The sequence below is a fragment of the Aulostomus chinensis genome, chromosome 10 (assembly GCF_037954235.1).
Source record: "Aulostomus chinensis isolate RoL2024-O1b breed Wild chromosome 10, RoL_Achi_v1.0, whole genome shotgun sequence".
NCBI lineage: Eukaryota > Metazoa > Chordata > Actinopteri > Syngnathiformes > Aulostomidae > Aulostomus > Aulostomus chinensis.
In genome coordinates this window covers 22,781,250-22,794,586 of record NC_141329.1, presented here as the reverse complement: position 1 = coordinate 22,794,586, position 13,337 = coordinate 22,781,250, and the positions used below count along the sequence as shown (strand labels likewise).

At 41.7% G+C, this 13,337-nt stretch overlaps 1 protein-coding gene across 1 annotated transcript in view; it reads left to right on the top strand.

The window, feature by feature from the left end:
- foxo1a (forkhead box O1 a) overlaps nucleotides 1-13,337 on the top strand; it is a 30,196-nt gene that overhangs the window by 1,766 nt on the left and 15,093 nt on the right. The gene's annotated exons all lie outside the window — the stretch shown is intronic.

The window sequence follows — 13,337 nt, the reverse complement described above, 5'->3', positions numbered from 1 at the left end:
ATAACACAAGAGGGGGGCCTAAATGCCTGATGTGGTATGACAGGCATGCTGTCAAAACTGGTGCTGCGTGACTTGGTGAAAAAGTCATCCAGCAATGATTGGGTATAGTTCTGCCATATGATAAAGAAATGGTATCACGTGTATCCAAATTACTGATGATCTGGAGCGCATTTCTCAACTGCCAACATATACACGTGATCATAAAATAAAACCTAAATATAAACATAATTATGTAATTGCACAGGGTGACATCGAGATTACGATCTGATTAGTCGTGCAGCATTAATTTAAACTAAAGGTGTAAAGAGGGCAGCCAAGATATTCGATTTTTTTGCAGGTATCGAAATATCCCATAGGCCGATATTTTACAGCTGAGTTGCCAATACTGCTATTTATCCATGTCCATGTGCATTTATTACAAGGATTTTATATGATAAACAGATTTTGTATGTGGTGTTCAGTACATTGTAGACACTGTGAATTTGAAAAAGTTCCATAGTCGTATTTACGGCATTGTTATTTGTCATTTGTTCATCCAGAAGGATGAAAACTGGGATGATGCAAGTATGAGTTAATCCGACAAAGATATTGAAAATTGACCAATATCTGCTGATACTGATGACGGGTCGATATTATCGTGCAAACTGGAGACCGTTGTAAGTCGTGTGCCTGGTGGTAAACTGATGACTTGCCCAGGAGGAAATCATCCTGAACCTTCAGCCCCATCATGACAAGGTTACTGGGACTTCCCCCCTGCTGGAAGTTTGCTGACTTGCAGATGAAATGTGAAGCAGTTGTGGCGCGTTCGTGTGTCAGAGAGCAGCCTCCAATCTTTGAGTCATGTTCTGAGATGACACATCCATCTCAAATGCCAGCGGAAAGTTTTTGCGCTTACTAAATAATTTCTTAATAAATTAAAGGGCTATTTATTCAGATGAATTTCCTCGTTTCCCAACTCTGTACAGGTTTTCTGACATTTTTTAGTCAAATAAGGAATGTGGGATCTATAAGGAAATGATTTAAGATGTACAAAAATAAGTACAGACTTCAGTGTACACAAACCATAAAAGCAAAAAGTAGTCCTAACTTGTAGTGTAATATCATGTAATTCAAACAATTTTAAATGATTCTAACATCAAATGAAATGAAAAATATGTATTTTGAAAAACTCACCGCAGGTTAAATTAAGCTTTTAACACGACATGGATGCATCAAAGGATCCATTTTGGACAAAATCCGTTCTGTAAGTTGGGACGACGTGCAGTAATGCAAAATAAAAAGAATCAGCGATGCTGCGCAGATCCACAAAACTAAAGCAACGGTTTTTAATATTTAAAGAGCAGGGTATACAGTAAGTGTAATGAATGGAAGGAGGAAGAGTAAAAAGTTAAATAAGAAGTATACGTAGATACCTCACACTCTGCAGTAACAGTTCCCTCTCACCTCTACAGGCAGAATGTGGTAACACCTGGAGATGAGACATGAATCAGGAATTGTTTGCATTCGGAGGAAATGTGTGTCTTCCCTATTTGTTTACATATTTTGTACTTATTTTTGTGATGTTGATGTCATTCACGATGGAAATAGGTCAAGTTATTATACGTCGGAGTGCAGTTCCGACAAAGCAGCATGAGTTCATTGTTGCCAGCATCATAACCTACAAGAGTAAATCATTTACATTCTGCGAAGCAGTGGTGACAAACACAGCGGCGGTCTTTATTGTGCTACTTTATCTTCATTAATACACCTAAATAAACAGTGGCGCTTCTCAGGGCCTCTAGTTATTGTGTGATTGGCGACTCAAAGAGCGGGCGTTGAGCTACCGCCTGGGCTTGCCTCTTATCCTGCCGTGGGGGGTGCAGATGGAGTAAAACTGTGGGAAAGCATAGTGCCATTCACTAGCACGGGGGGATTTATTCATAGAGCTCCCCTTAGTTCCACACAGGGGGGCTATCACACATTGTCTCCTTAGAGGGAGCTCACTTTGAGGGCCAAAGAGGACATGAGGCGATAATAGCGCTCATGTTATAAAGATATCACAGTCTAAATTGGGCATTTTGTCGCCGGCCGTGCCTTCTTCTTATGTGAGGTTTGTTAATCAGTATTTAAACCCTTTAAATTGGGCGAGTTCAAGTAACAACTTGCGTTTTTCTGATGTTTAATTTTTCATTTCGTTCTCATGTACACGTAAATATGTAAATTACATTGCAGTCGTCATCACAATTAAGGATTGGAGATTCAAAACTAAACCATAAAAGAAGTTCAGTGCTTCTCAATCTGTGGTTGAACTGCCGTTTTTTTTTGGTTCACGATGAAAGACGAGACGCACATTTCCCTGAAGCCTCTGATGTGACAACTAGCAGAACCTGTGTTGATCACATCCCTAATTACAAGGCCAGAGTTGCAAAAAGTCCAGAGCACAAAGGTGTTCACACCAAATAAAATCAGAGCGAGGGCTTTTCAGGCTCTGTGGTTTGTGGAGGTGTCGCACACAGACAGAATCTTGTGGTGACAGGACAACAGAGATTATTATGACATAACTCAAAGCGGTTCAGCGCCTATTATATCAATTGTTCTTTATGGCGGGCCCAAAAACTCTGTCTGAAGTCAACCGTTATTGACATTTGCAGACAAAGCTCTCCACAGCTGAGGCGCCCGTAGTTTTCACTGATCTCTGATTAAGTCTGTCTGCCCTGTTATTGTTCGAGGGCGAGCTTGTCGGATCCTCCGCAGTCAGTCGTGTCTGAACTGAGTCACGACAACCTCCACACTTCTCAGACCGTCTGCAACAGTGTGAATTTTGAGGACAGTTGTGCCAGGTGGGACCAGCTTGGAGAAGCTTTCTGAGTGGACTTGACAGAGGACCTTGCAGAAGACGGCAACCAACTGGAAGATGAGCAGATGGCATGGATAATGCATCACCCATGCTCTCTGCCACAATGGCTTTTTATTCCTTATGTGCTCCCATGCTTTTATATATATATTTTTTAATAATTGTTTGTACTCTGCATTTCAGCAGAACACAAACTGAACACATGCATTCATGCAGTGCAACAAAAACCCGTCCTTTCTTGTATTTCTGTACTCTCTGTGTGTCACCACAGGATAAATATTTGATTTCAGCCAGCGCAGCTTTGATGTCAGCAATGGGATCAATTGGGTCGTAGGTTCTCTCTGTACAGGATGCTCTCCTGACCTGAAATTCCTAAGGCTTTTCTGGTAAACACTCCCACAGAACTAAAAACAAACTGAGCAGACAAACACGTAGGTCAGAGCGGATTGTAAGCAAGTGACACGTGGGTCATTACCATGTAAATGCACCCGCTGACTCCAGCCCCTCTCTCAGTAAACACTGTAGGTATCGCTGAGATGAAGAGCCGTGAAACCACGGGTCGTGATCACAGTAAAACGATGGGAGATTGAGATGCAAATAGCTACTTGTGTTGTTGTAATCTTGTGATAATGACACTTTTTTAGGTATAAGCTAATGAAAAGGTTTTTTTGGGGCGTGTCTCTAAATTGATTAGACCTGCTGCAGCTGCATCGTGTAGTTGACTTTTTTTGGCCACTAATCAACAAATCCAATGCAGGAGAAGTTAATCAGAATATGTTGTTTAAGAGCCGTGGCCTGAATTGCAAAATATTTTAAGTTAGCAATGCCTTATAAACTGAAAACTGAGTTTTCATTTAACAGCAATACTGTCATAAAAAGGCTATTTTTGATATTTCACAGTAGAACGTGAAATTGATTTAACTGGACTTCACATGATCAGCGATCAGAGCATTTCCACTCAAACGTTTGTTGAGTCCCAGCCTGAAGACATCTACAATTTAAGTCATGGTTATAGCGCCACCTCGTGGTTAGAGGACCTAAGCCCTGTGTAACAAATGGCAGTTGTTTGTGTGTTCTGTAGCGCCATGTAGTGGAAGTGATATTTGCACCACAGTGCATGTAGTAGTTTACGCCCTCTGGTAAATTTTTTTTTTTAAAAAGAACGGCCACACAGTCCGATGTGCGCGAGGGTGTGTGGGTCTGCTCATTGCTGTTTGCGGCTTTAATTAAGGGCCAAAGCAAGCATGAAATAACCAGCAGCTGAAAGTTTTCCTTGGTGGAGGTTTACGCTCTCTGAGGGCTTTCTAGTTTTCTAGTTCTACTTCCTGGACAGATGTCTGCGTTTCTTGCTCGGTAACATGGATGGAGTATCTGTAAAATTGTTTCCCATAAAGGTTTAAACATACGTGACGCTCAGAACGAAGACATTCTGACCCTGAGTGATCAAAGAGGTGATCTGGTGATAACACATTAGAAACAAAGCTAAATGTACATTAGCAGCAGGACAGAGAGCTGGATAAAACAGCAGTCCTGTTTCTCCTGATTCTACACATACGCACGCACGCGCACGCGCACGCACACACACACACACACACACACACACACACACGCATGCACGCACACGCATGCACGCACACATGCATGCACGCACACATGCACGCACGCACACACCTCTCTCACCCCCTTGAGGCAGTTGAGGAGTCCAACCTTGGCATTGCCCCAAGACATGAGGGGCAGCTGTGTTTCTCAGGCGAAGTGCTAGAGGACCCCTCTCTCCTCACCCTCCTCCCCATTTCCTGCCTGAGACGCCTGCCTGCCTGTCCATTTTTTTGTTTCTGCCTTTTTAAAACAACAGGCCATGCTTGGAGTTTTTTGAAGGGTAACTGGACCCCCCACCCACCCCCCCATAAACCACAAGAAGCTAATCACCCACTTCTTCAGACAAAAATTAAGAGAGAAGGAAGGAGAGTGCAGTTCAGACTGGGTGACACTTGTCAGGAGTTGCATAACAAGACATTTACTGGAATCAGGGAGCCGCAGGCCAAAGTCTGGTGCCACTGGTTAGTCAGCGGAACTGTGAGGCACTGTGTTAGAGATATGTGGGAAGCAAGTCTCCCGTGTGTGTGTGCGTGCACATAACCTGGGCCTCATAATTAAAGCCCTGCTGCTGGCAGATGTACAGACACGATGGCAGACAGACCGACACAGGGAACATTCCAACACTGGCTTTAAATCTCCGTTTTTTAAACTGCTGCATGATATTCTACCTGTTTTGCGACTGCTGATATTCATCTAGCATTGTTCTACAACTGCCATTTTTTTTCTCATTCACCCATGTGCTTTGATGTGCTGCATCACCATATCTGACACAACACCCGTGCTAAAAAGCAGCTGTGGGTATTGAAGAAGACTGCTTGTTCATCTTTGATATTCTCTTTGTAAGGTGGCCCGGTAGATCCAGGTGTTGCAAATATTGATTATTCTAAGTAATAATCAGGTAACATTTTATTGATGTAGACCAAACTATGCAGTAAAAAAAAAACTGAATTTGGCTCCGGTAGCTTTAAAACATTCTTTTAAAACTGCCCCAAAAACCCCTTTAACAGAGAAGAATGTCAGAAGCCTAGAGGGAGAGCCTCAGAGGAGGGACCCCTTTCACAGGATTGCCAATCATAAATTAGCAAGACAAAATTATACAAATAATAATAGCCAGAAATTACAAAATGCTTCAGAACAATAAAAACAACCACAACAAACACATGCAGACATGATCCTTAAATTCTAAAGTGAAAAAACATAAATAAAAACAGAACAATAGGATGTGAAACCTGTTTATAGTTGAGTTAACAAGACTCAGACACAGATTTTGCAAGTTCAACAGGATTTTCCAAAGTCATGCTTAATTTTAGATCCTGACTTGGGAACCACTCAGGAGGATTGTCAAAGATCTTACTGATGACAAATTGTTGCATCCATAAAATATCAAAATAGTACAAAAAGTGGACTTCTAGGTACACATGGAAGGCACAAAGCCAGTAAAATCCAGCACCTAATAATATGTAAATAAACATTTGTGGTATCAGGACTAGAAAATGTGTTGTTTTCTTTGATAAATGACTTTGATGAGCATCCAATCAGCAGTAGTAAATCAGGTGGATGTGGTACAACGCTGTGTTGAAAACGTGATACAGCTGAGTGAAAAATATTGTCATGTTGAAAGTGATGTAACTGTTCCCATCCAGTGATTTGATTGAGCAACAGTGTGACACTAGTAGCCCCGCTGATGATTTCACAACCCGATGTTTTCCCCCTGTCCCGCCCCGCATGTGTTTCCAAAGGGAGGCCTGGCAGAGGAACTGTCACATGTCTCTCATTCACTCTTTCCAAGAAGCATTTTAGAAAATTAATGACTGGCCAAAACATCAGGTTGACAATAAGCAAGGGGGCAGCTCAGTGTTGGCCGAGGACACAGAGGGGTGTTTGAATGTTTATGTCTGTGTGTGATAAGAGTCTGTTTATTGATGGATCTGCCTACACTCAGTGTGGCTGTAAAGCAGCGTCCCTGTAACCCAGAGCACCTATAGACAATCGGTTCCATGTGCTGGTGCTGTCTGGATCATCTTTTCACAGCAAACCTCAAACAGCCTGTCCCAAACGCCAGGAGAGGAAGCTACCGGGCAGCCAACAGAAGCTCTGAGCCACACAGGGACTCAGGACTGACTTCATGTCTGTTTGGTTCTCTGCCGAGGTGTCAGGTTGTGGTTTCTGTTTCTGTTTGGTAACTGCTTAGCTAGCCAGACTTTATTGCACACGGGGTTATTCTCTTAATTCAAATCTCACCAAAAACATGCAGGTATTATATAATAATAATGATAGTTACTTTGCTTCTATTGTACTTTTGCTTATATCTAAAAGTATTCCCTGAAAAATGATGACAATGAAATCTGGGTTCAAGTGCGCCTGAATGTATCCGGACTTTTCAAAGCTCACTTTTCGACCGTTTTTCCCTTCTACGACCGTTTCTTGTCAGCTATTCCACCTCACGCACAAAGTGGTAGGAATTCAAGATGAAAAATAACAATGTCCTTACATGAGACCCATTCTTAACATATTTAAAGCATCATCTATTAAAACTGTATATTAACTAAGCTGAGGGAATGAAAGCAATCTAAATTGCAAGCAATATTTTGAATAAACCGGACCTCAGTGAGCTGGTTATGCAGCTGATAATCTCACATTCACACTTTTTTCACTGGAAATTACCCAGGAAAATCCCTGTGAGGTGCTCCTTTCATTTTATGAGTTCCAGATCATCATGTCAAATGTGTACAAGGCGTTTCCAGCCACCTTAGACACTGGGATCACTCAACTGAGCTGAAGTCCTGCCAGAGATTTGTTTGTCAGTTCTTTTTCTGGCTGTACACCACAAGACGGATCATTGAGCTGCTGTTCCATTCAGTAACTGTGGAGTGAAGTGATAGCAGCAGCGGTTTTCAAAAGGACTGAAGAAACAAACAAAAATAGCGTTGACATCCAGCGCCGTGGTCAGGTAAACAGCTATTTAGGATGAGTCAGAATGTTTAGTAGTAGGTCGAGAGCACATGTCTGTCTGTTTTGGCAGTGGCTTTGCCCAGGCATGCCAGTTTGCTTCACCGGATGCACTCTTGCCCTGCCTGCCATCACAACTTCTCATCAGTCTGACAAATTGGAAAAGTCTTCAGTGGTTCCAGCGGGTAACCTCAGTGTTCCATGGTATGACAGAAGAGGAAGTGTAGAATGGATTCTAATAATTTCACAATGTAAACGAGAAGTGAAATCTTTCAAGCTTTTTTCACACTTGCGGCCTCCTGTCAATCTCCCATATAGTGTGTGTGTGTGTGTGTGTGCGCGGGCGCACGTAGCTGTCCAATTTTAGAATGTTGTTACTGTGGACATTTTGAGAAAGGGAGGGTCTTCGGCCAGTCCTCACCTATTGCTTTTAAAGGGCACACCTGGTTTTAGGGGGTTGGTGAGAACCAGGCATAGGTTCAGTCTTGAGATTCTCAAACTCTGTCCCGGGCCCCTGCCACTGTTCACATATTTAACATGCACTGCCTGGCCAAAAAAAAAAAAAAAAAGTCGCCACCTGGGTTTAGCTAAGCAAATAGGTATTGAATAATTACTGCATGGGCGATTATCTTTCAGCTGGCAACAACGTATTTAACCCCGACTGGTGGAATGAGTTGCTTCTCATTTCTTAAACAACCATGACGAAAGACACATCCTGTGGTCGTGGAAAGGATGTTAGTCTGTTTGAGAAGGGTCAAATCATTGGCATGCGTCAAGCAGAGAAAACATCGAAGGAGATGTACAGAAAGTACTAAAATTGGGTTAAGAACTGTCCAACGCATGATTAAAAACTGGAAGGATAGTGGGGACCCATTGTCTTTGAGGAAGAAATGTGGCCGCAAAAAAATCCTGATTGATCGTTATCGGCGATCACTTAAACGTTTGGTGAAATCTAATTGAAGAAAAAGGCAAGGCAAGGCAATTTTATTCATATAGTCCGTTTTTACAAACAGTTTGTCTCAAAGGGCTTTACATGGCATCATAACAACATCCTCTGCCCTTAGAAAAACAACAGTAGAACTCAGGGCTATGTTTAATAGTGAAAGAAAGAGCATTTCCATACGCACAATGCGAAGGGAACTCAAGGGATTGAGACTGAACAGCTGTGTAGCCTTTAGAAAACCACTAATCAGTGAGGCTAACTGGGAAAATAAGGCTCCAATTTGCTAGGGAGCATAAAGATTGGACTCTGGAGCAATGGAAGAAGGTCATGTGGTCTGATGAGTCCAGATTTACCCCGTTCCAGAGTGATGGGCGCATCAGGGTAAGAAGAGAGGCAGATGAAGTGATGCACCCATCATGCCTACTGCCGACTGTACAAGCCTGTGGGGGCAGTGCTATGATCTGGGAATGCAGCAGTTGGTCAGGTCTAGGTTCAGCAACAGTAAGTGCTCAAAGAATGAGGTCAGCTGACTACCTGAATATACTGAATGGCCAGGTTATTCCATCAATGGATTTTTTCTTCCCTGATGGCACGGTTATATTCCAAGATGACAATGCCAGGATTCATCGGGCTCAAATTTTGGAAGAGTGGTTCAGGGAGCATGAGACACCATTTTCACACATGGATTGGCCACCACAGACCTTAACCCCATTGGGATCTTTGGGATGTGCTGGAGAAGGCTTTGCGCAGCGGTCAGACTCTACCAGCATCAATACAAGATCTTGGTGAAAATTAACGCAACGCTGGATGGAAATAAATCTCGTGACATTGCAGAAGCTTATCGAAACAATGCCACAGAAAACACGTGCCGTAATCAAAGCTAAAGGCGACTTTTTTTTTTTGGCCGGGCAGTGTATTAAAATGTGTTTCTTGTGAACACTTGTATTCAGATCGCAACAGTTTTTATTTATTTCAAGCTGCACACGCGTGATGATGTGGAAATGAAACAGGCCAGATTGATGCAATTGTGTACAGTGAATTGTGTCAACCAACATATCCATTAATTGGCAACACAAACACATTCAACCTACCGAAGGAATGAGTGTCTTGTTTTGGATGGGTTGTCGTGCATTTAAAATGCAAAGGCAAGGAGAGAGATCAGCTGATGGTTGAGGTAGATTGGACTTATTGAGAGGGCAAGTGGCTCAGGGATAGTTTCCCCCATCTGTTGAGTCACACGTGAACAGCAGAAGAGGGAGAATTCAGAACAGCACAGACTTGGCCTGTTCCCTTGAGTGTTCCTAACCAACCCAACCACCCAATATGTTTTATGCACTGGTAATATCTGTCATAGCTTTTCACATGATCAAGAAGGATGATATGCAGCTGATCTAACATCAGCTAATGAGGCTCCCTCAATGTCATCTCATTTCACGAAGCACTGCCTTTGGCATTACTACCAAAAATTAAAGAAATAAATAAAATATTCCACAGTAGCAACATCTCAGAATTATTTTTGGTTCATTTTCCAGAGTGAAACTTGATTTAGAATGTTGTGATGTTATGTATGAATGTGTCCTCTGTCATTACGTTGTTACTGTATGAACAGTATGTATGAATGGAACATTTAATAAGTAACTCTTGTTTGGAATAAAGTCAATAGCCAATGAAGTCATCATTTATGGGACCATCATACATGTAGCCAGGCCCCTATCAAATACAGGAATGCTCAGATGAGTCAGCTGGCACAAGTGGAAATTTGAATGCGCCCTTTGCTTTTCAGTGTGGTGATGACTGTAAGGCAGGTTCATTGCCTCTGTTGTCATGGGAACTCATAGTTAGTTTTAAGGTCAAAGTACATCTCAGTATACCGGAAACTGCCCCCAGGAGTGCCCAATTTAGGTTTGCGGTGGTGTCGCAACATCGCAGCACCACTGTCTGTTTTACGTAGCGTGGCATTTGGCTGACTCACAGTTTTTCAATCAAACACCTAACAGACCACAGACAAGAGGTCACCAGCAGTTAGGTTTCACTCAAGATTAGCCTCCACATGCAAATACTGGATATGTTCAAGCTGATTAAAGAAAAGTGTTCGAAGTACATCATCGAGTTATGTTAACCATTTTCAAGTTCAGTCTCCTTTGTGTTCTTCAATTCTGTCATTTTTGTATTTTTGAGTACCACATATTCAATTCCTCACAATATAGGGGTGTAATTTCTGTAAGTTAGCTAACAAGTATGTTGTCAATCTTTATCCACTTTACGTCATTTTTTTTTTCCTCTCCAAACCACCTGTATACTGCAGCAGTTATGCTGCATGTGTGACTGTGTTGTTCTGTTCCTGTCACTGGGTCGTCCACCTGCTTCTCTCCCAGCTATGAGATCCAAATTTCTGCTTCCAAGAGGAAGGTGGGACCATGAGCGCAGCACAAGGTGTGCAGTACCATGACAGTGATGTCATGAAGAGAGGAAGTGACAATGAGCGTGACATAGATTTTGTGGCTTCTTCCTCTTCCAACATTTACGTCATATATAGTTTTTCCCCATTTTTCATTAAGGCATTACTCATAGCTGGGAACGGATTCAGTATTTTTTTGTTTGGTTATGATCAGAATTACTCTAAATGTATATCAGTCGAGCATTTATTTGCAGGCTATTACTTTGCTCTATTACATACAGAGTCATGACCTTATAGAGTTAAATAGAAGCCAAAGTTGGAATGAAACTTTGACTTACTCATGAGCACTGTTCCTGACCTGCAAGGGGGCCAACTTAATAATGACTCCTTGTACTGGGATGTCAACCAGGTCTTGTGTTCTTCACTGTAGACGATCCCTCACGAAAAAATGTGATCCCTGAGTCACCAAGACCGCAATGATTTTATTATTCATTAGTGGAGATTTAGGATGTTGGGCAGAATTTTCTTAGACACACATATTTGGATTCAGCTCCATTTTTATGACTTGAGGGGAAAATAAAACACAAATGACATATTTTGGGTTTATTTGTCCATGATGACAACTGCAGTCGCAGCATGACACTGTAGTAGTGCAGCGAAACCGTTCTCCAGGGACTTTTGTTTAGCTTAGTAACAGACATACACAGGATATGAATGTATGTGGTTCGTGACTCTTGCCTGATAGCCAAGGAGTCACATTACAAGAACACCAATGATTGCCTACCAACCCTGGGGTCATGAGTATCTTGCTCAAGGACACTTTAATCCGATCACCTGAAGTCAGGATCACGCCAGCAACCCTTGGGTTAGGAGATGGCTGCTCTACAAAAGAATAAGAGCACTAATGATGATATTTGTAGCGTGTCCTCAGGAGGGGTTTGGTCTGGTTTAGTCTTCGAGTCGGCCGAGCCAAGCTTCGTTCAAGCTGCAATGAGTCACTGTTGCCTCTTGAGGTTCTCAAGCGGTAATACCGCGCTTGCTGGTCAATAAACCTAAATATACCACCCTTAAGGACTTCAAGAGGTTTTGGAATGCAGTTGATGAGTAGATATTCTGGTGAGAATTAAAGTATGACAGGTGAGTTTGATCAGTTGGGCAAAAGGACCTTCTTATGTTTAAAATTTAACAAAAATGATCAGTGGTGTTTCTCTGTGGCAAGTTGTGCATTCAGCAACAAGAATAGAAAACGGGCTCGAGCCATTTGTGGCAAGGGTAGATATGACAACGGTCTGAACCTTGAGGACACCCATGGGAGAGGACGGGAGATGGAAGATGTTGGTATATTATCCTGCCCACAACCCACCAACAAAATATGATTGGCTGTCAAAATCTAATTATTGCCACATTGACTTGAATTACAGTAGGTGTCTACAGGACATTCTGCAATGACACACTCACTCACACACACACACACACACACACACACACACACACACAGTGAAGGTAATACTAGCCACATGCTGTCAAGGCTGGTAATCAACTAAGGCCAGAGGCCAAAATAAGTTCTTACCAAGGCTACTTAAAGAGGATGACCCTCTGTTTAAACTCAAGAAACCTGATGGTAATATCGATGGAAATTCCGTTTTATTTTTGTATCATAGATTTAGTTCAGTTTTAATGGGAGTCAGTCATAAATTTTTGTTTTGAAACTCCTGGATGTTAGTTAAGTTCAGTCCCTATCTTTGTTCTGAAATTTGATAAACTGATCCAAATAAATTAAATCAGATAAAAACACCCTAAAACCTGCTTTTTTGCTTGACACCATTCCTGTATATGCTGCAGATTATCATCTGATAATAATAATCTGTGTTTTCATCTTTTTTTTATTTGCTGCATTGACAGCAGATAGAAATCAGCTGCTCCGCACTCTGTGTGAAGGGAATTACCAGTTAAAAAGAGAAGTGGTAAATGTTTGCACTGCATGCCCTTCTAGTTTGGCTTGTATGTTACTTTTGTGACTGATTTAATTTAGAAATATAGTTAAATATTCGTATTTATAATGTTCTTTTATGAATATTTTCTGTATTTGGTAATCAGGACTGACTTGAAGAGGCATGGTGCTCTATAATTTTTACATATTTATGGCCCAATAAAACTGAACCTTTGAATAAAGTCCCCTGGCACTCCCTCTGTGAGGTTCACATATATTATTTTGTTATGTTAGCTGCCATTTCCTTTTCATAATGAGCCCAAGAGAGGAAAAACTACTTTGTGCTAAAGGGACTGTAATGGCCCCCTTGTGTCTGAAATCAATTTTTTGTAGTTGTCATGCTAATTTTAGAATTTTTAAAGAGGTAAGCCTTCAATGCGCGGAAAACATTCTTGTCATTGTGTATATCACTGATATCATATATGAGACCATTTTTTTAATCCGTGCTTCTGCGGCCAAGTTTTGCTTTAGTTCCATGAAATGCCATCTTGTTATCTCCTTACTTTACTGTAGGTTTGTACAGTAAATAACATATTTCATAAATCAAAACTGTGGAATTTGATCAAAGGCACAGTGGCTAAAAAGACAAAGAGCAACTGCAACACTTGCGCCACAAACTCTATTT